The sequence below is a fragment of the Protopterus annectens genome, chromosome 9.part0, assembly GCF_019279795.1.
Source record: "Protopterus annectens isolate FY-2018-M chromosome 9.part0, PAN1.0, whole genome shotgun sequence".
NCBI lineage: Eukaryota > Metazoa > Chordata > Ceratodontiformes > Protopteridae > Protopterus > Protopterus annectens.
In genome coordinates, this window is record NC_056743.1 from 245,281,085 (window position 1) to 245,304,032 (window position 22,948).

At 42.3% G+C, this 22,948-nt stretch overlaps 1 protein-coding gene across 1 annotated transcript in view; it reads right to left on the bottom strand.

The window, feature by feature from the left end:
* The window catches only part of MADD (MAP kinase activating death domain), a 2,427,721-nt gene that overhangs the window by 651,495 nt on the left and 1,753,278 nt on the right, over positions 1–22,948 (bottom strand). The gene's annotated exons all lie outside the window — the stretch shown is intronic.

A 22,948-nucleotide genomic window follows, 5' to 3' on the forward strand; every position in this document is an offset into this window, starting at 1 on the left:
TGTCTTGATGAAAAATGAGGAAAGGTTCCACTGCCATTAGTGCCTGTAGCTCTGAGACTCTCCTAGCTGAAGTTATTGCTAGGAGCAGGGCAGTCTTCCATGATAGGAACTGCAGAGAAAGCTAGTTCAAAGGGAGGTAGCGTTAGTTTTTCCAGAACAAAGCTGAGGTCCCATGTTGGTGTAGGAGCTCTCCTGGGTGGTCTAATGTTTTTTGCCCCTTTGAGGAACTGCCTTAGAAGAGGATGTGAAAATAAAGGTGGATCCGTGTTGTAGTGAGCTGAAATAGCTGAAGCATGGATTTTAATTGAGGAAAAGGAAAGTCCTTTGTGCAACATCTCAGCTAAATACTGTAGAATGTGAGGCATGTGAGGCTGAATTGTGTCTTGGCCTTTAGCTTGGTTCCAGGCACAAAACCTTTTCCATTTGTCCGAATAAGCCTTCCTGGTGCTTGGCCTCCTGGCTTCCAGAATAACATCCAGAACTGCTTGTGAAAGAGGAGCTGGTTGGATGTTTAGTCGATTTGCCATGCAGCCAGATTTAAAGTTTTGAGCTGGCTGTGAAGAATCTGTTTGTTTTGTTGTGTGAGCAAATGGGGAATTTGAGGCAATATCCATGGTGGGCTGTGGGCCATATTTTTCAATAGCGGGTACCAGTGCTGGCATGGCCAGTCTGGGGCTATGAGAATCAGTCTCCTTTTTGACCTTCAAAAGAACCTTTGTGAGGAGAGGTAATGGAGGGAAGGCAGATGCTGTCAGGTTTTTCCAACTGAAAGAGAGAGCGTCCACTTTCCAAGCTTGATGGTGAAATGTCCTTGTACAAAATTTTGTCAGTTGATAGTTTTGAGGACTGGCAAACAGGTCTAGGTTTGGAAGGCCCCATTTTTGAGTTATCATTGCAAATATTTGTGGATCTAGTTTCCACTCGTGGGGATCTTTGATGTTTCTGCTGAGGTCGTCTGCCAATGTGTTCTTCTATCCTGGCAGGAATTGAGCTTGTAACTGGACTTGGTAGGCCAGAGCTGTGTTCCATAAGATCATTGCTTGCCTGCATAGAGGGTAGGAATGTGTACCCCCTTGTTTGTTTATGTACCACATTACTGTGGTGTTGTCCGTCTTTATTGCAAGTTGTCCTGGATGTTATAGATCCTTGAATGCTGTCAGAGCTTTCTGTACAGCTAGCATCTCTTTTTGATTTATGTGCAGATTTCTTTGATCTGCAGTCCATAGGCCTTGAATGCATTGTCCTGCCATGTGTGCCCCCCAGGCGTAGTCTGTGATAGTTTGCCTGGCTGGGGGCAAGGTGAAAGGCTGACCCTTGTTGAGGTGACATGCCTGTGACCACCATAGAAATTCCTGTTGTAGGCAGGGAATGAGAGATATCATTGTGTCCAAGCTGTGGCTGTGTTGAGACCATACGCTTTTTAGGTACCACTGTAATTTCCTCATATGCAGCTTTGCAAATGGTATTATTAGTATGCAAGATGCCATGAAGCCCAAAGCCTGCAGAATTTTTCTTGCAGTTAATTGGGTCTTTGTTGCCATTGTCTTGAAATATTGAGTCAGTTGTAGTTGCTTTTCTGGCATACGATAAGCCTTCTGGGCCGTTGTATTCAAGCTGGCACCCAGGAATGTCATTTTTTGTGAGGGTACTAGTTTTGAATTCTCTTCGTTTACTGTGTACCCCAGGCAGTTTAGTAGATGCTTTACAAAGGCCAGATGATGTAAGAGAATGTCTTTGCTTTCTGCTTGGATGAGGCAGTCGTCCAGATATGGATATATTTGAATTCCTCTGTCTGCAGTATGCAATTACTGGTGCCAGGCATTTTGTGAAAACTCTGGGTGCAGTAGATAAGCCAAAGGGCAGTGCAGAGAATTGGTAATGGATTGAACCTGCAATGAAACGGAGGTATCTTCTGCAACTTTGTCGGATAGGGACATGCAGGTATGCCTCCTTGAGGTCCAACGTTACAAGCCATGCTTCCTTGCCCAACATGGGAAGTAGCTGCTGTAGTGTTAGCATCTTGAATTTGGGTACTTGTAAGTGTTTAGAACTGAAAGGTCCAGAATTGGTCTCCAAGCATTGTCCTTTCTGGGCACTAGAAAGAGTCTCGAGTAAAATCCTTGGCCTTGCTCTCGAGTAGGTACCAGTTGAATGGCTCTCATGTACATGAGAGCTGTAATTTGCTTTTGTGCCTCTGCCCATTGATTTTGTGGCAGGTTTGGCATTCCTCTTTTCATTGGCAAGGTGTGAAAGTGGAATCTGTATCCTCGTAAAATTATGTCTAGGACCCATTTGTCCTTTGTGACAATGTGCCAATTGTCTGCAAAAAGTGCGAGTTTTCCCCCCAAGGGGGATGCCAAGAGAGTATTGCTTGGCCAGATGAGGTGCAAGTCATTGAGTTTGCCTTCTGGTGGATTGAGACCTGTCTTCACTTCCCTTCTTTGTTGTAGTGCCCCATTGGCGAGGTTTATACTGGGTTTGTGGTTGTCCTCTGCCCCTTGGGCGTCTGTATTTACCCCTCTGTGGTCTGTCAGTGGCTGGAAAGGACCAATTTTTTGTTGGCCAGTTTCTGCTGAAGCGAGGGGGTTGTACTTGTAGGAAATCTTTGACTGTCTGCATAGATTTTGCCTTATCTTCCATTTTCTTTAAAACTTCTTCTGCTTTAACTCCAAAAAGAACATCCTGCTGTAAGGGAGCATCTAGTAGTTTTGCTTTAACATGATCAGGCAGAGTTTGTTCCTTTAACCAAGCATGCCTACGTATAACAGACCCAGTGACAGCTGCTCTGCAGGAGGCCCCAAAGAATCAAACCCACATTGTAAGGTATGTTTGCCCACCTGCTCAGTGGCGTGCAACAGATCCTGTACTTCTTTCAATTCAGATTGTTGAGGGAGAGTGGTTATTCTTTGCTTTAACTGAGAGATTAGAAATTGCTGATACTTAAGCATATGAAATTGACAATTCAGTGCCCTCATAGCTAGTGTGGCTGAGGTGTAAACCTTTTTCCCCCACCTGTCTAGTGCTCTGGAATCCCTCTCAGAAGGTACTGGGTTTTTAGCCATAGAAGCCTTAGCCCCCTTGGGACCCTGGGAGATAGTCTCTGGGTCAGCTACTGGGCTTTTGTAAAGAAATTTGTGGGAATCAGGCACTCAAGTATCTGTCAGGCTTAGCCGGAGCAGGAGGTAGAGAGTCTGGGTTGAAATTGGATTCCAAATAGACATCATCCACAATGTCCAAAACTGGTGGGATGGCAAGTGGTCTGTGTTGGGGGAGTAAAAGAAACTCTCTGAGCCTTTTCTTTGAATCAGAGTAGTCTTGACCTTCCCAGTGAAAATGTTCCCTCATAGTGTGTAAAGTTTCCCCAAAGGAGTAGTCTTCAGGAGGAGAAGTTGAGGGAATAGAGTCCTCAGCATCAGAATCTTCATAAGGAGAGAAGGAATAGTCTTGGTCCTCAGAGGAGTCTGAAGAAATGGACATTTGCTCAGAGGAAACAATCTTCCTCTAGTCTAGGCCTTTTGTCAGGAGGGGGCTGTGAACCCCTGATTAAAGAAATCAAATCTTCAGCCATTTTGAGCATCTGTTTCTTAGGCATAGGGCCTTGAACAGGAGACTGAAGTGCAGTCCTTTTAGATTTAGAAGGAGTCTTCGACTTAGAAAACGTTTTAATGGTGAGAGTCGTCGGTCTGAAAACGCCTTCAGAAACCGATGGCGTTTCTGTAGCACCGACGTCTTTTGAAGCAAAGTCATCGGAAGGGCCTGAAGTAAAAGGCTGCGTTGGCCTTGTACATTCCGTCAAAATTTCCGTAGCGGTCTCGGGTTCCAGATCTGCGGTAGTCAGGGGCTGCGTGTAGTTAAATTTTCTACCGAAGTAGTGTCGTGCGAAATCAAAGCGTCTTTTAATAGTACGCTTATTAAACCTAGCACAAAACCGACAAGAATGAAAATCCTTATGGAGGTATTTGCTTCCCACAAGAAATACAATTGTTAACTTTTTCTGACATCGGTCTGAGGCAAGAAAAGTTTCCCCAACGGGGTACTTAGCTTTATAGAAGACTTCGGTCTGAAATTCGAATTTGAAAATCTCAGGAGTCGGCCGACTGGCACTTGCGAACTGCTTCTGCTTCGGGCACCACGCAGCAAGAAAGACTGAAGAAAATGGCATCGGTTGCAATAATATATACCCCTGGCGCACTGACATCAGGGAAGAGGCAACAGCAACCGACACCGGACCAAGACTTTGGAATTCCGGCCGACTGCGGGACCGCCTGACGACAGGATAACCCAAGTGTGATGACTGCAGCAGGGTAACATGATGAACATCAGGCAAGTTAATGGTTTGGTTGATACCGGATTCGGAGGCCACCTTAGGCAAGAATGAAGGGTTAGTCCTGAGAGTCACTCTGTCCTTATGGAAGACCAGACACGGGGGTTTCATACAAAGGGCTTGAAGTTCAGATACCCTTCTGGCTGAAGTAATTGCAATCAGGAAGGCCATTTTCCAAGATAAGAATTTTAACTTGACCGAAGCTGCAGGTTCAAAGGGTGGGCCCGTCAGTGCCTGAAGAACCAAGGTTAAGTCCCACGGGTGAACCGCATTCTTGACTGGAGGTCTCAACAGAAAGCTGCCTTTCAAAAAGGTTTTGCATATCTAAGCGGATGCTAAGGGACCAAGGTTATCCCCTTGTAGAAGCACTGGTTCCTTGGTAGAAAATATGGGACAGGAATTCAAGAACCATTGGAATGGGAGCAGTAAAGGGGTCTAAATCCCTATGTTTGGCCCAGATGGAAAAACACTTCCATTTACTTCTGTAGATCTTCCTGGTAGAAGGTTTATGTGCCGCCACCAGAATAGATTTTACGGGAGATGAGATACCAGGAGTCCTAGCTATCAGTGGAAGTGGATCAACCAAACCGTGAGCTTGAGGTCGTCCAGGTTCGGAGGTTGTAATCCCGCAGGATGATAGATCAGATCCGGAATGGGATCTAAGAGCCAAGGAGGAGCTACGCTGTGAGACCACAGGTAAGAGAACCAGATCTGGCAAGGCCAGAATGGGGCTATGAGGATTATTTTGCTCCCCAACCGATGAGCTTTCTGCAGAAATTTTGTCATTAGCAGAAGAGGAGGATAAGCATAAAGAAGACCGGGGGCCAAGCATGAACCAGAGCATCTCTGGGGCTCTTTCCTGTTGGGGAAATCAGAGTGAAAAACTCGCTGCATTTTGCGTTTGAAGGAGAAGCAAAAAGATCGCAGCAAGGTTGACCCCATCTGAGGAAGATCTGATTCGCTACTGATGGGTTTAGAGACCACTCGTAAGGTGTGAGGATCGAGCGACTCAGCTTGTCCGCTAGAATGTTGGACCGACCCGGAATGTGCGTTGCTATCAGAAAGCGGTTGGTGGAAATCACCCATTCCCAAACTCTCATAGCCTCTCGACAAATTGGGTAAGATCTGGTTCCTCCCTGTTTGTTGATGTACCAGACTACTGCCATGTTGTCTGTCTGAATTGCAATAGTCTCCAGAGGAAGAAGGTCTTGAAGGGCTTGCAATGCTAGAAGCACCGCCTTCATCTCCAGGACACTGATATGCAGAACGGTCTCTAACGGGGTCCACGTGCCTTGGACGGTTCTACCCATGGAATGCCCCCCCTACCCGAGGCGAGAAGCGTCCGTGGTCAGCGTGGCTTGGGGCTGAGGCATCACAAACGGTGTCCCTTCCCGCAGCTCTCGGGAATGGATCCACCAAAGAAGGGAGTTCCTGCAAACCCTGCTTAGGGGAATCCGAGAATCCAATGGGTGAAGGAGGAGAGACCAATGAACCTGAAGAGTCCATTGAAGGACTCTTATATGTAATCGCGCCAGAGGTGAAAGGTTGATGGCTGCCGCCATGGAACCTAGGGCTCTCAGGATCAATTCTGCAGGTGGGGCTGGGGACCGTAGGAGCGCTATTACATGGAGTGACAAGTTGCGTAACCTGTCCGCTGTCAGAAAGGCTTTGGACTGGAGCATATTTATCCTGGCCCCTATGAAATCCAGAACTTGCACAGGATGAAGAGACAACTTCTGAAAATTTATGGTAATGCCTAGATGCTGTGCCAAGGATAAGGAATAATCCCTGGTGGAGCAGAGCAGATGCCTGGTGGGGGCGGTGAGGAGCCAGTCTAGGTACGGAAAGACCTGAATTCCCTGAAGTGTCAGGTGGGCTGCTACAACTGCCATGACCTTGGTGAACACCCTGGGGGCTGTGGTGAGGCCGAACGGGAGAACCCTGAACTGAAAATGACTGGCTCCTAGCCGAAAGTGGAGAAACCTTCTGGACCATCTGTCCATGAGAATGTGGTAGTACGCATCCTTGAGGTCTATGGAGCACATTCAGTCGTTCTCCTGTAGAAGAGGGAGAATAGATCGCAGAGTGACCATCCGGAATTTCTCTTTGGCAATGAACAGGTTTAGAGTTGACAGGTCGAGAATTGGCCTTAAGTCCCCCATCTTTTTTGGCACCAAAAAGAACCTGGAGTAATTGCCTAACTCGGATTGCTCTGGGTGGACGTGCTGGATGGCCCTTTTTTCTAGCAACTTCTTTATTTCTGAAGCTGCAGCCTCCCTCTGATTGGGTGGGACATCGGGAAGGTGCTTTGTTCGTGGGGGAAGATTCAGAAAGGGGATAGTGTAACCTCTGGATATCATTAGTAGCACGCAACGATCTGTCGTAATGGACTCCCATCTTCGAAGGTGTTCCGAAAACCACCCCCAACTGCCTCCAGAGAGGGACAAGCTGGGCAAGCCCTCAGGGCTGCTGTGCAGGTCGGTCCGAGAACGGTTCTCTGGACCCGAAATTCTTCGCCCCCCCCCCTTCCTCTGGGCCGGCTTCCACCTTGTCCTTCTCTGCCTCTGAAGGACGAAGGGTCCAGAGCGGGACGGGACTACTGGGACTTCCGGAACCACATCTTTTGTCCTCTCTGGTTTCTTGAGAAGGACCTTTGAGGATTAGAGAAGCGGATCCCGATGGCAGACAGCTTCTTCCCCTCTTTCTCGCTCTGCAGCAGCGTGTCGCTGACGGTTTTGCCAAATACTGTAGAACCGTCAAAGGGAGCATTCGTGAAGGACGCCCTGAAGGGTTCCACAAAGGTGAAGCCAGGCGTGGGTCCACAAGGTGACTCCTGCCCCACTGGCTCTAGCCGCTCCCTCCGTGGCATGGGAGCGAAGCCGCAAGGAATGTTAGAAATTGACTTTAGAGTGGCCATGCGAGCCGAGAAAGTCCGTTTATCCTCAGCCACCATGGACTCTGGGGGAGCTCCAGCATATTCTTTTATCAGATCCCGCTGGAGTCTAATGACGTGTGCCAGATAATTCAGTGCCCTTATAGAAAAGGTGGCTGAAGCAAACATCTGCTTTCCAATACGGTCCATCGTCCGAGACTACTTATCAGGAGGATAGACCGAGGAACGTTCTTGCGCTAGTTCCTTCTTAGTGGCAGCAGCCACCACCATGGCATCTACTGGGGACCCTTTATTCCATGCCTGTCAGGGGGAGGACTAAGAATCTTGTCCGGTCTTCTAGGGATTGGCTCCATGGTGTCCGGCTCTTTCCAAGCCCTGGAAGTAATCAAGTCTACCAGGGGATCAGCTGGGGGGGGGCACCCAAGAGTAGACGGGCCTGCGTTGAACGCCTCCAGAAACACAGACTCATCCGAGGAAGGTTTTTGGGCTGACCACCCCCCTCTAATACAAAGCATTTCCATAAGGTCCCCAAAGGAGATGTCTTCAGGGGGTGACCTTGGGGAACCTTCCCCTTCCTCTAAGTCTGTGTCCTCCGTGAGGGACTCGGGGGAGTCCAAGTGCCTCCTCTTGCATTTTTGTTTGTGAGGGACCTCCTTGGCGGGACTGTCTGAGGAGGTCTCACCAACGGGGTCTTGTTCCCCTACGGGAACCAACTGGAGCATTGGCGCAGGCTGTCCCTGGGGCCGGATGATGGACGACAGGCCCAAATGCGAGGGAGTGAGGGGTGGATTCGCAGCCCAGACCGGGGACCTGGAACTCCTCAACAGCATCTTCTCCACCACATCAAAAGCCGAGGGTGAGCCACTCTCCCCTGGCTCCAAGAGTAGCCCCCTCAGCTCCGACGTGCGGACCGGAGTCGGAGCCGATGAGATTGGATCCGAAAGGGTAGTGTGCTCTGACCAAAACGGAGCTGAAGAGACACTGACCCCTGCGGATCTGAAACTTGGCTCTCGGCCCCGAGAGGTCAGATCCGACAAGCTCGAGGGTATGGTCGGCGAAGTAGCCACCACTGTCAGCGCCATCTCCCCAGATCCGAGACGGCTCGGATCCAAAGACTCCGAAACCAGATAGTGAATCGGAGAAGGCGCAATTGGGGCAAAGAACGGGGCCGAGCTCCCCCCCCGGAGGGGGGGGGGGAGGCATGAGCACCCCCCATCTGCATTTGGGCCTACAGGAATCGACGCATCATCCGGTCCATATCAGCGTCAGACATACTTCGAGTAGACCTTGAAGAGGTCGTCGAGGGGGCCCGGGAAGGCTGCCTAGACGACCTTGAGAGAAACCAGGACTCCTCCTCTGGCTCCGGAGAAAAGCGGGAGAATGGAGCCGTGAGGGGGAAGAACCGGAGACCCTCCTGGGAGAGCTAACTAATATAGCAGGCGGAGCAGAGGGGTGAGACTCTGCCCGTCGCTTGTGGCTCTTATGCCGGTCCTTCTCCCTATGCCTTTTCTCTTTGCTAGAAGAGTCCCCCTCTCCCTGGGACACAGAGGGAGGTTGAGTCCCTGCCAAGGGAGGGGGAGCTGAAGGTTGGACAGCCGCAGGCGCGACTGGTGCCACTGAGGGAGAGGAGGAAGAAGAATCCATGGGCAAGAGTCCCGCCAGGATTAATTTATTTCTCCTATCCCTCACAGCCCGGGGGTTAAAGGCTGTGCACACTTGGGCCACCCCCAGGCAGAGAATGCACTGAGTGTGGCCATCCGCTGGGGACAGCTTATGACCACACTCAGTGCATTTAGAAAAAGCGGCCTTAGGCCCCTCAGCCATCCCACGTTGAAACACGCCCACACACACAAGGGGAGGGAAAAACTAAAACTCTACACAATTTACCACAAAAAAAATCTGAAAATTACACATACAGAAAACTAAGGGCCTACTAGACTCACTCACACGAAAAAAACTTTAAGAAAAGAGTTTTAAAATAGTTTTAGATACTCTCACCAACGCCAAGAGCTCATCACTTAAGCTGTCAGAAGCCATGGCAAATGAGATCTGAGGACTGGAGGGAGGTAGAAGGGTATTATGGGTAAAGGGGAGGAGCTGACAGCTCAGATCTTTAGCTTGAAAAGCTGCCGGCTCGGATCCGAGGTCGGATCAGATACCCACAGGTTGCTGATCAAATGAAGTTAACTACTTCAGATCTAACAGTTTTGGCCTTTTTTCAGAAGCCGAAGCCAAAACCCCTGGGGAAAATTATGGGGGATGCTTTTCTGGACACAATGGGCTTATAGCAGGTGTCTGAGCTCCAGATGAAGGTAAAAGCCCTCTCAAAATTAGTTTGTTGCGACTATCTGCTAAGGTGCAGGGGATGAATCTCATGCACATCTGGCATTCTTGATCTAAGTGAGAGGCACCCAAACAATAGATCCACCTTTCATGGGCATCCAAATTCAGAATTTTGTGCCCACAAGAGGTGCATCATTTAAAACCTGTAGGTTTGTCCGACATTGTTCAACTGACAGACCAGCACATACACAAAGCAAAAAGGAGAAAGCAAACACCTACACAACTGCAACCAACAACTACAGCTAAGATAGATCAATATTTCTGATATAGAGAAAGGAAAAGAAAGAAATGTGGGCCAATGGCCATACAGGAGGCACGAGACAGAAGAAGAAAACTACCCTACTAAAAAGCTAGATTGGGACGGGGGGGTTAACAAAGAAATAAAGATGATGTATAGTATAGAAAGTCAGAAGAAATTAGACAAAAAGTTTAACTTATCTTTTAAAGAAGCTTGAGACTCTTGCAATCGTGTCTATCTAGGAAGGCAGTAAACAAGTTCTGAGAAGTTAGGGGGCATTATGGGAGTGGGAGGAGCTTGAGACTTAAAGCAACAGTCTCTTGGAATGGCCACATCAAATTCGATGTTGGATCCTAAGACCTTATTGTGAAGAATAATGAAATGGGCATCAGCTCTGGGAGTTATACCTACCACTTTTGACCAAGTCTTTATTCCACAAAACTATATTCCATTTACAATTAGTTGTTAAACGTACCATCTTCTGAATCTTTGGGTTTGATCTTATAGCCTTTTATCAAAATGGGGAGTAATATCTCATCTCATTTTACCCTTCGCAACCTAAAGGCTTTGGTACACTAGTCGCACATCAGGCCACCACTGGCATGGGGATCCTTATTGTAAAGGATACTCCAACAATGAAATGGAAGGACATCATGTGTTTTGGGAGTGCAATGAGTTGGCAGATTTTAAAAATTTCCAACAGAGTACACTGTGAGAAATACTGAGTGAGCAAATGATTGTAATTAAGGATATGAATTTGGATATGAATTTGCTTGAGCTGGTACACAGCATCTGAAATGCCTAGACAAAGCAAAGCCTAATTAAGTTTAATTCTGTTGGCTGCCACAAAAAAGCAATTACTAGAAAATGGAAACTAAACTTGAAACCAACTTTATATAAAGTACTGATTACAACACAAAATAAAAGAACTGGAAGAGGGATCTTTTGAAAAGGGAAGGAACAGATTACATAGAAATAAATGTAAATTATGGGAACAACACACGGCTAATAATGTGCAGGAGGAGGAGTGAGGTTTAAGGGAAGGCAGGAATTCCACAATGTAATGTTGGACTGATAATGATTACAAAGAATAGATATGTTACGTACAATTTTTTTTGACATTTATCAGGAATGTCCAACTGGGTCAGAAAGAACCTGTTTTCACCAGAGGCCATGGGAGAAAAGCTCCAGTTACAACAGTTAAGTACAATCTTTATACAATAAAAAGTCCAAAATGCAGTTACCACAAACAAAAACCAAGGAACTCCATGGCAAGGCAGGACAGGAGAACCAGTAAAAACGTTTTAATTCTAATAGTAGCACAACGTGATAGCACAATATCACAACAGTTAAGCGCTTTCACCTGGAACACCCCCAGACTTCGTCAGAACAATTTAAAATGCACGAACCACCGCTATAAATACGATCAATAAATAGGTCCAGCTAATTAAAACAGTTGACTAAGCATAACCATTTAAAGCCCCCTACTCATCCAGACCTTCAAATATATAGCTGACCAATGCAGTATTTCTTTCACAAACGATATAACAATGTAGTGTAATGTTGAGTCTTTCAGCTTTTCCCAGTTAGGGGTCGCTACAGCGGAACTCCGGTCTGCTAATGATTGGTAGTTGATTTTTACGTGCAGAGTTACCAGCCCTGACGCACAACCTTCAACGAAGGTACGCCCAATCACGCATGTCTCCACGCAGAAGACGCTCTAGCTGAGAATCAAACCGGACAGCGTCTTACTGTGAGGCGACAACGCTACCGCAGCACCACCACCGCGGGTTCAACATAATGTAGTGCAATAATAAAAGTAAATATTATAAAAAACTAAAACTATTGTCCCAATGTTGTGAATAAAAGACAGTACATACCTGTAAAAATGAATAATAATGAAAACCCTAAATCTAAATGTAGGTAAATATGTGGGCTACATGGTGTATTTCATATGTATACCAGACACAGTTTTGCTGCTCTTAATTTTAATACACTGTTTATACTAATTTGGTCATTTAAACCCGGGGTGCTTCCTAAATCTAACTTAAGTTGCCAGTAAAGCTCCCTATACTCTAACCTAGCTTCCCAGCAACCCCCCACCGGGGGTCAACACACACCTGTTTCAATACAAAGAACATAGGTTTCATATCCCTGCAGACCCTGGAATGTTTGTGTAATGCAGTGGACTCTTTGGCCTTGGTCACTTCATAAATATGTTCATACACTCTCCTTCTCAAGTTCCTCTCTGTTTTCCTAATATAAAAACTAAACAAAGTCTCACAGATCACTAAATAAATCACCCCTTTAGTGTTACAATTATAAAATCCTGTAGCTCTCAACCAATCCTTCCTAGATGGTATAAAAACCTCCCTTTTGTCCATCATGTAACTACACTGATTACATGACCCACATTTAAAAATGGCACATTTTCCCTTGTTACTTGACATATTCTTAATCTCATTTATTTCATACAGTTCTTTTAAATCAATATCACTTTTTCTTACAAAAGTGGGTCTCTCAGGGAGGTAATTCTTTGTCTCTTCATTCACCTTCAAAATATCCCAATATATACTCTCAATGTCCTCAACTTGTGAACAGGTAGTTGAAAAAGTGTGTATGAATGCCAGGTCCTCAATACCATCTGTCTTATCTACCCTTCACTCCTGTACTCCTTTCCTGTCCTTAACATGAGGTAATATTTACAATCTTGATCTCTAATCATCTCTTTGGCTAGTGTGTCTATGAGGTGTTTAGGATACCCCCTTTCCAAAAACAAGTATGCAAGAAATTCTACCTCTTCTAAAAATACACTCCTCTCACTGTTCATTCTTGATGCCCTAATAAGTTGCCCCTTAATCTCTTTCTTTTGGTAATTTTCCCACTACACCTTTAAATGAAACTGCAGCTTGTAGTATACAAGCTGATAAAAGACTAGAAACAACTAGTGACACGCCCACTTCAGCAAGCATTAGAGAAGTAGGTGCTTCAGTTGCAGTGAATGTTGCTTGTGCCTCTCCCCATTCAGATGGAATTACCAAACAGACTAATAAATTATCTAACAAAACAGTTGCGAGTATATTTCAAAAGCGTTTTGTATTAGAGCAACCTGAAACAGTGAGGGGCCGTTCTACAACGAGGGGAAGACAACCGACTAAGCAGTTAGTAAATGTGGGCAAACGCAAATACAACAGCCCACAGAAACAAGCAAAAATGTCACGCAAGTAGAGCACACTGATGCTCATGTTTCTTCTTTATTTAACTGTTTGGATTGTGTTAACACAGCAAATGCACGTACTATAAGTAATGAGATAAATTTGGTGTGTGTTCCAAGCCTGCTGGACAAAAATTGTACAACTGGAAATTACACAAGGTACTTTAAATTTAACTGACTTGTGCTTAGACAAAGCGCATTATTCCCTGTTACAAAAAGGGTTCAGCTTCATTCCTTCTTCAAAGGACAATATTGTGGGAGCTTTGATTGAGCTGAAACAGTTTGTTAGGAATATAAGCTTAAAACTTAGGTTTAATAATGATTTTCATGATGTTGGTATTTGTAAAAGGCGTAGTACTTTTGTACCTGTGAACCCCCCAGTAGTAATTGCTTTCCATGATTTGTGTGAGAGGGACTTACGAATCTTGTATGAAAATAAAAATATTGCTGTTAGTAAAACATATAATTTAAGTTATGAGGAATACACAGCCCTTATGAATCTGCAAAGTAATAAAGATATTGTGATTAAGCAGGCAGATAAGGGAGGGGCTATTGTAATTATGAACAGGGTAGATTATCAGAATGCAGTTTTGAAATTGTTAGATGATGCTGATGCTTTTAAAACTATTGTGCATGCTGATGTGAAAAAATGTATAAGTATGGTCAATATGACAATTTATGACTTACAACTGTCTAATGATATAACACTTGACTTATTTCATTTTTTTTACTGTTCCTTGTCCAGTCATCCCACAATTATATGGTTTACCTAAGATTCACAAGTCACTATCTCAACCACCAATGAGACCTATTGTTTCTGGGAAGGGGTGGTTGACTGAACCTATTTCAGTCTATTTACATAGAAGGTTGCAGCCTTTATTAGAAAAATGTGATACCATCTTGAAAGATACACCAGATTTTATTAGAAAACTAAGGGCAAGGATGTAGTGCAGAACAGTAGGCTTTTACTGGTAACTTTAGATATAACGTCCTTGTTTACAGTTATACCTAATGAGTTTGGGATAGAATCAATTCGTGAGTTTTTAAAAAACTCTTCTACGTTTGTAACAAGGGATATTGAAACATTATGTTTATTATTAAACCTAGTTTTGAATAATAATATTTTTTATTTGATAGTCAATTTTATATGCAAAATACTGGTGTTGCTATGGGTACGCCCGTAGCTAACACGTATGCAAACTTGGTACTTTTTATATGGGAAAAGAAGTTTGTCGTAAATGACACTAGTCCATATGTCAATAATATATTATTTTATCAACGGTTTGTGGACGATTGTTTCCTCATATGGAAAGGTGATGTTGATGATTTGTTACAGTTTGTACACTTTTTGAATGAATCCACTACTTTCTTAAAGTTTAAAATAGAATTTTCGGATGTGTTCATTAATTTCTTAGATCTTAAAATAGGGATACAGGATAACGTAATGTATACTACTACAGTACATAAAAAAGTGGTAAATGCATGCAGGTATGTTCACTATACCAGCATGCATGCATCACATGTTTTTAATGGTATAGTTAAATCACAATTTAATAGAATATGTAGACTTAACACGAATGATAGTCTCTTCATGTCACAGCTGGATGAAACCATTAATGAATTTAGAAATAGTGGTTATCCAGACAGTGTATTAGAAACAGCTAAAATGGATACTATAAATAATAGGCATTTAGGTTTAAAACCTTTACTTCTTATGGATGAACACCAGAATGAAAATATTGTAGCACATGGAAATCGTGATACCCTAAGATATGTTACTACTTTTAGTTGTATGACTAGGTTTGTAAGGAACATTATAAAGAAAAATTGGGTTGTTTTATTGGCATCCAGTGAAATCAAATCTATTATTGGTGACAGACCACTTTTTTCTTATAAAAACATGGCAAATTTTAAATGTAAGCTTGGTTACAAGGATTTTAAAAATTTAACTGAAGTGAATAATATTAATACATATGGAACTTTAAAATGTCTCAACTGTAGTTGCTGCCCTGATATAATAGATAAAGAAAATAGCTTAGACTTTAAGCATCCGGTAAGTGGGATTATATACAAGTTTAATCTCCTGGCAACATGCATTTCAACTAATGTGATATATTTAGCTACATGCACGTCTTGCCAATGTTTTTACGTAGGTAAGACTACGAGAAGATTAAAAGACCGTATCATTGAGCATAAGTCTGAGATACGGAGAGGGAATGATAGGAATGCCTTATACAGGCATATATCCTTATGTGGCAATCAACACAAGTTTAGATTTCGCGTTATTGATAGAGTGTGTGTATCCACGAGGGGGGGTGACATTAACAATTTATTAGATTTAAAAGAATTTGAATGGATTTTAAGACTTTCAGCTGACAAGATGCCTGGTTTGAATGTTGCTGTCACACTAAAGCCTATATTAGTGAAATTACAACATTCAGTACTGAAATAATTGTATTTTAAAGTTTATGTGTGTGTATATATATATATATATATATATATATTTTTTTTTTAAACATAAATTTTCATCACATGATCTTTGGCTGCTGGTCATGTGCTTTGTTGGCTTCTATTTAAATGTTTCATTTTATTTGTAACCTGTATGAGTACTGATAAAGGGTTTGTACCTGAAAGCTTTGCTATTAAACGGGTGTGTTTCAGCGTATTCTGGTGTTTGTTTATTGCTTATTTCTATCGTTGGCAGCTGGTTGGACTATTACTGGTCTATAAAAATAGCAAGGGGTTCTGTAATAGATCCTGCCCCTGCCACAATAGGTCTAAATGTAAGGTTCTCCACACCTTTATCCGTTTTTGGTATCCCAAAAATTGTGGGAGTCTTCGGTTTTTCTACATGTAAAAAATTATATAATTTCTTTATACAGATAAAACGTCGAAAAGTTATAGATACATACAGATGATGTAAATATTACACAAGATGCAAGTAGACAAATTGAGTTGCAGGTAATTAGGTACATTAATGTGAGGTAGATGGTAAGTATAAAAGCAACTGATATAGATAAGGAAGTAGAGATGGGTAGATAGTAGATGAAAGTTGCATAATTTTCAGATCTGGTGAAGAGATTAGCCTGCATCAGAGCAGAAGTTAAACATGTATTTCAGTACTGATTTAAAGGCAGGTAGGTTAGTAGCAGTTCTCACAATAAGTGGAAGGGAGTTCTATGTTTTAACAACACAGTGGGAGTAGAGACTTTGTCCAGCTGTCTTTGAGAGTTTGTATATACAGAGAAGGTCTTTATCTGCAAACCTAGGTGTTCTGCTTGGTAATTATGTTGTTTAGTGCTTGGCAGGCTTGGGTACTGTTGACCATGTTGTACAGTGTTATAAGTTGGGTACATAGTAGGTAGTTGGAGAATTCTAGCCAGTTTAGTTTTTTTTTTTTTTAGTGATAACAGTGAAGGGTTCTTGTTTCAGAGTTGGTGGCAACTTGGCTACTTTACTGTAGCACTGTTCCTTTTTAGATCTAAAGCAGCTCTGTAAATTGGTTAGTACTGGAGTGCCGTAAAGCAGATAAGGTAGTAGGAAAGTTTTGGGAAGGGTGATTTTGGAAGAAGAGGTTAGTGTGTGTTTGTTTCTGTAAAATGTAATGAATTTCTGCTGGGTTTTCTTTTGTTGGATACGAAGATCAAACTGAAGGTGATAGTCTATGACTACACCCAATAACTTGGTGTGGTGGACAATTTCAGTGGTGGTGGTATCAGCAGGGAGAAGTTTGAAGTTGTTTATACTGATAGTACAGTTCTTTGGTTGAAAGAGAAGCAGTTTACTTTTTTTGGATTGAGGAACAGCTGGCAGTTGGTAAGCCAGGATTTGCCAGCAGAAAAACTTTGCTGTGTATTGGAGAGAAGCTGGAGTAGTGCACAAGAGGTGCAGATTACTATGGAATCATCAGCATAATGGATGAGTTTTCCACTAGTAGATGCTTTACATAGGTCATTGATAAAAATGTAAAATAACCAGGGGTCCTAGGATGGGACTCCAGTGGGATTTGTTAGAAAGGGGGAGATACCATTTTTCCATTTAACAGATAGTTTTCGATTGTCTAAGTAACTGTGAAACCAGTTTAGTGCAAGATGGGTAATTCCTAGATTACAGAGCTTGTTCAAGAAAAGTTAAGAGTGAGACATGGTATCGAATGTCTTTGAGAAGTCAAGAAATAGTGCAGATATGTAGCACCGTTGGTCTCTAGCTCTGTTTACAGTGTTAGTGAAGGTAAGGCGGGCTGTACTTGTGCTGTGTCCAGGACGAAAACCATCCTGTGTGTTTGCAAGGAGTTTTGTTATGCTTTAAGTAAATCATGAGGTAAAGATGGGTACATTTTTCCATAATCTTAGAGATGCGGGAAGTATGGCTATAGGCCAATAGTTTTGAAGTTCAGTGGAGTTACCTCCTTTGTGATTAGGGACGATATAGGACTTTTTCCAGATACTAGGTACTATGGACACTGACACGGACTGACTGATCAGGATGCTGACCCTGTATGTTATGGAGTCAGCAGCTTTTTTAGGTATGCAGGTGGGAGATTGTCAGCAGAAGGGTTTGAGTCTGCACAGTAATCTTTTTATGAGGCTCAAAGGTATTGGTTAAAGAGTGAAAGTGGGATGGCTCTCAGAAAGTTGGTCCGTGCTAGGGGGTAAGGAGGGTAAGAAGCATCTGGCTCAGTTGAAAGGTGAGTGTTTGGGTTGTATGTAGAGGAAAAGTGGTGAGTATTGGATGTTTTAGTTATAAGATCAGTTATTGATTTTATAAAGTGGATGTTAAACTCTAGCAATTTGAAGAAGGGGCATCTGGTGCAGCTTTGGATCCCTTTTTTGTTCCAGGGTGGAGCAGAATAGTGACAGTAGCCCAGAATTTTTTAGGATTACTTCGGTACTTCTGCTGTAGCTGACTGTAGTATAGCTGCTTGCCTTTGATATATTTTTTTTTTTTTTTTTTTAGCTTGGTTTCATAATTGCTTAAAAGTAGTTAGATCTTATCCTTTGCTACTTTGTTTCCATAGAGCCCAAGCTGCATCGCTTTTTTCATTAGGTTTTTGTATTCCACAGTTAGCCAGGCCATGGGATTGCTTTTGATTCTTTTTGTTCGAACTGGAACAAGAGTATCTAAAAGTTTTGGGAATCAGTTACTAAAGTAGTGTACTGCCTCGTCTAGTGGCAGTACCTTTACAGGAGACCAGTTTATTTTGTTTAGTTAGAGAGATTACGGACTTATTTTACGTTACGATGCCGAGCTCAACTAGGGCAAATGGAGCAGGTTGGACTGATGGCAACTAGTGGAGACAAAATAAAGAAGAAAAAAAAGAGAATCAATGAAGCTGTGAATAGTGACAATGGGAGGCCAGTGGACTGGACAGGTTAAAACTGGGTAGAACAATATTGATAGGGTAAAGTCCATAAAAGTGCAACAGTCTGAGTAAAGGGAAGCCAGTAATTACCCTGAGAAGTAGAAAGCAGTTGGAATCCAAAATGTTGGTATAGATTTATAACTCGGAGGGAGCTAGAGAAGCTAAAGTAGTAGGGGGTGGAATGGGAGCAGCATTAATAGGGTCGTTGATGTGCTTGCAGCCGTACAGTTACAGGATAACTATAGAGTAAAGTGAAAAGTAAGTGTAGCAGCCTGTATTAGGTGGAGTTGTGGAGACTTGTTTCACTTCTGACAGTGTTGAGGCGTGTTCCATGTTGATGGTTTGCCGCACACACCGCCTTGACTGCTAAGAAATCGCTGTTGTAGTTCTCTTTTGGAAGAAAAAAGAAAATCCCAATTAACACGTAAAAAAAAATGTTACTGGAGCTGCAGCACACCACCAGGTCCCGAAAGCAAAAGGAAGATGGCTATGTAAATGGAAAAAAAATGTTAATATGCTTTTTCTTTTGTATTAAATGAATGTTTGCCTATGTCTTAAGTGATATTTTAATAAAGGAGTTAAAAGAAAAAAAAAAAAAAAAAAAAAAAAGGATTTTATTCAAGCCAGTATGGATTTCTTAACTGCATTCAATACTTTTTAGAAACAGATATTTGGGAGTCTGGTTTTAGGGAAATTTTTTCAAAAGCATTCCATGGTGCAACAGCCGACTTAGAATCATCCATTTTTAGCAGTTTCAGATACCAGATGTAGTTTAAGTGGTACAACAGGTAACACACATGCCTTTGGGGCAAACCAGTAAGCTGTTGGTTCTATTCCTACTCCAGCTGACTGGATTGTTGACAGTGAAGTGTAGCATTAGGAGGGTGCTCTCCTCCTGAGTGTCAGCTTTCAGATTAATTATTAAAAAGAGGTCCCATCTACTTGAGTTGGTGGTAGCTCATAGATTCATAGTTAAGTACTAGGCTAGCTGCTCCTGCGGACCATTTAAAGTCTACCCAATTTCTCTTCTGGTGCTCGAATTAACCTATCCCATTTTGTGTTAGACTGGCCTATCATGTAGATGTTATAGATCCCACAGCAGATATCAACAAGAGTAAGGGAAGTTCCTGGCCAAATTTCCCTCAGTCATATAAATAACATGTCAGATCTCCCCCGTGAAAAGAGGCCACTAGTCTAGTGAGACTACTCTGGTCAACAAAAAGAGAAATAAAATGACACTTTGGGACTTGGATATCTCCTTTCCCCTGCACTTTAAGTATTCCCTCAAGAGATTATGGGTTTCACCAGGAAAGGCATCTTCAGAGGGAAACTCCAAAGAAACAGATTCCTCTTCTGCCTCATCAATGTCCTGCCCCAAAAGAAAATACATTTATGTGGAGTATGTTAAATTTTGGTCCTCCCTCTTCCCAATGTTCAAAGATAAAAGTAGATAACAAGCATATCCGTAAGGAAAAAAGAGAAGTGGGAGGAGGGAGGGAGCAAATACCACAACAGGGAAGAGGAGGAAATCTACTGTTATGATAGGATTTTACACAACTGTACAATGTCCTTCCATATCATTGTTGCAGTACTCTTTACAACAGGGAAAGTGCAGAAGCTCAGGAAGAAGATTGTGAGGAGGAAGGGCCAGCAGAGCCCTCTAGGAAGCCATGGTGAATAGCCCTGGAAAAGCCAGCTCAGGCTCTAGAAATCATTGTGCTAAAAGCTTTTGCACTCTACTTTTATTTAAAGTAAACAGTTGCTTAACAGCAGTCTTTCTAAACTTGTGCATGTTGTTGAGGTAATCCTGTATTTTCTGCTTAGCATTCTGCAGTTGACACTCTTCTTTGTTCTGCGAGATTCCCCCTATTCTGCAATACTTAATTTGTCAGTCCCTCTATATAATTCTAACTTGTTAATTATAGCTCATTTTATTTCATTTCCACCCTATTTTTAAACTCTACCTTAATTTTTATCCCACTCCCTAGCTATATTTTCAGAAGAAATTTGTATCCTCTCTAACAGCTCCTGAATAATCTCTAGTACTCATTCCTTAAATTCCTTTCTTTTAAACAGAAAAGCCAGTGTCATTTTTATTTCATTACCCTGTGTTTTTATTTTAGTTATTATTGGCACATGATCTCTAAAAGCCACGGTGGTGCAGTGGTAGCATTGTCGCCTCACAGCAAGAGGTTCTCCCGTTCGATTCTCGGCTGGAGTGCCTTCTGTGTTGAGTCTGCATGTCCTACCCGTGGTTGAGTGGCATTCGAAAGACATGCGTGAATGGGTGTGCTTTTGTTGAAGGATGGGCGTCGGCTGGCACCTCAGCACCATAAAAATCAACTGCCAATCATTAGCGGACCAGAGTTCCGCTGTGGCGACCCCTAACTGGGAAAAGCCAAACGAAAAAAAACAACATTGGCACATGATCTGAAACAGTTATTGGGTGTGTATCAAAACCTTCAGTTAAATACACATACTCATGTGAAATGTAAATTCCATCTAGCCTAGCCCAGTTTTTATATCTTAGGGAATAATATGTAAATTCACTCTGAACTCCTATTACTGAATTCACATCTTCTATGCCAAATATTTTTATAAATTTCATCAAAAATTTACCCTCCTTTCTTATACTTTCCACTTCTGGGACCCCAGACACATCTTCAGTGTTGCAAATTGCATTCCAGTTCCCACCAATAAGTAATGTTCCTTGCTGAAAACTGATTTCTCCCAGAATTTTCTTAAGCTCCACTATAGGAGTTTTAGGTGGAATACAAATACATGTCAGTGTAATTATTGTCCCTTTCCATTAGCCCCTTCGCACTACAAATCTGCCATTTTTTTTCCTCTTCTATCACTAATTGAGCTCCTCTTGCAATTAATACAAGTACTCTTCACATCCTTTGACCCAGGTATTCCACTGAATAACCATCCTGAAAACCTTTCTTTATCAAATTCACATGCTGAGTTCCAAGTGTGTCTCCTGTAACATAGCTATATGTACTCTACATTTTTAATATAGGTCACTACTCTTTTGTATTTATCTGTGAGACCGCTGACATTTAAAGAGAACAGAAAGCATCGCTGCATTAAAAAGTTAATATTCCCATCTTTTATGTATAGCACTTTTTTGTTAAATGTCTAGTTCTAGTGTTTGTGTTACATGCATACACAGTTTGACAAGTTGAACTTTTATAAACTTGTTTCTTATCATATCCATTTGACTCTGTGACATCTTACAAAACTTTTTTACTGAAAGCCCTCAAACAAAAAAAAACACACCCCCAATAACCCCCTAAAACCTATTAAATTAATACTAACACGCATAACTATGTACATCTTCAAATACTAAAGTTTTATCCTCCTAATAGGAAGACAGGTCCCAAACTAACAGCCACACTCAGACTTGAATTAACCTAAAAGAAAGGTTAAACATGCTAAGATGGATGGTGCAACCTGTGCTTCTACTAAGTGCTAATTGGTTTTGTCCTTTCTTTATATCTCTCCCAGAGCTGGGAGTGCCCCTGAATGCTTTCAGAGAACATTATGTCCTAGCCAGTTTCTCTTCTTATTTTTATTCTTCAGCCAATCACTCTCTACCAACGTATAGCCAGTTTCTCTATCATATTGTCTCCATAGAGACATGAGAACCAGGCAGCAAGTTTCTCCTTATCAGATTGTTTCCATGGAAACATGAAGACCAGCTGCAGAACTGCTACTTTGCTAGAAAAAAGCCTCATAATATTCAACATTTTTTTCATTTACTTGCTTATTCTTAAAACGTGTTACTAAATCTAAGGTCCTTAATCCAGTCATTTATCCATGCAAGCATGAGAAAATGCACATTAATGTTTCCTATGTCTTGCTGTTTCAGCTAGGTTTTTTTCATTGCACTGCCTACATTACTTAAAACTGAATAAGAAAGACAGAAGGGAGAAAGAACAGAAAAAGACAGCAGCACCCGTTTACAATCTCCATTACACTTAAAAATGAGAAATATTTACTTTATAGCATGCAAAGAAAACCATACACCACAAAAATAGTGGTGGTAAGAAAAAAAAGTTCTTTACTTACAGTTAACTTTCTCCCTCTCTCCAAAGCATTTTTTGAAGATTAATGACATGAAGTGAAGCATATGCTATCGAGTCCCCTACAAGTACAACAAATTCTGAAAAAGTCCAATATTTCCAGATTTTCTTGTTCTGTCATATTTCACACACAGAATTACTGCAATATAATCCCACAAAAAGTTTTATTGTATTCATCTCCATCTCCCAAGTCCTGTCATTGCTTAATTTCCAACATACTCCCAATTCTTCTAGTCAACTCTCGTGCTCCCTTTCTTTATTCCAACATTTTCCATTGAAACACTGGGAAAAAAAATCACAGGTAGTCTCTCTGCAGTCTTTATTACCTGAAAAACAAGAAGCAGAATCCCTTTCCGTTTCAGAACTCACTTTTTGTTGGATAAACTTTTTTATTTCCCTCTTAGCATGTACTTCATCAATAACTGATTTTATCCCTACAGGGAAGAATACTCTGAAGACGTATGGATACAGCAGTTTGGATGTCTC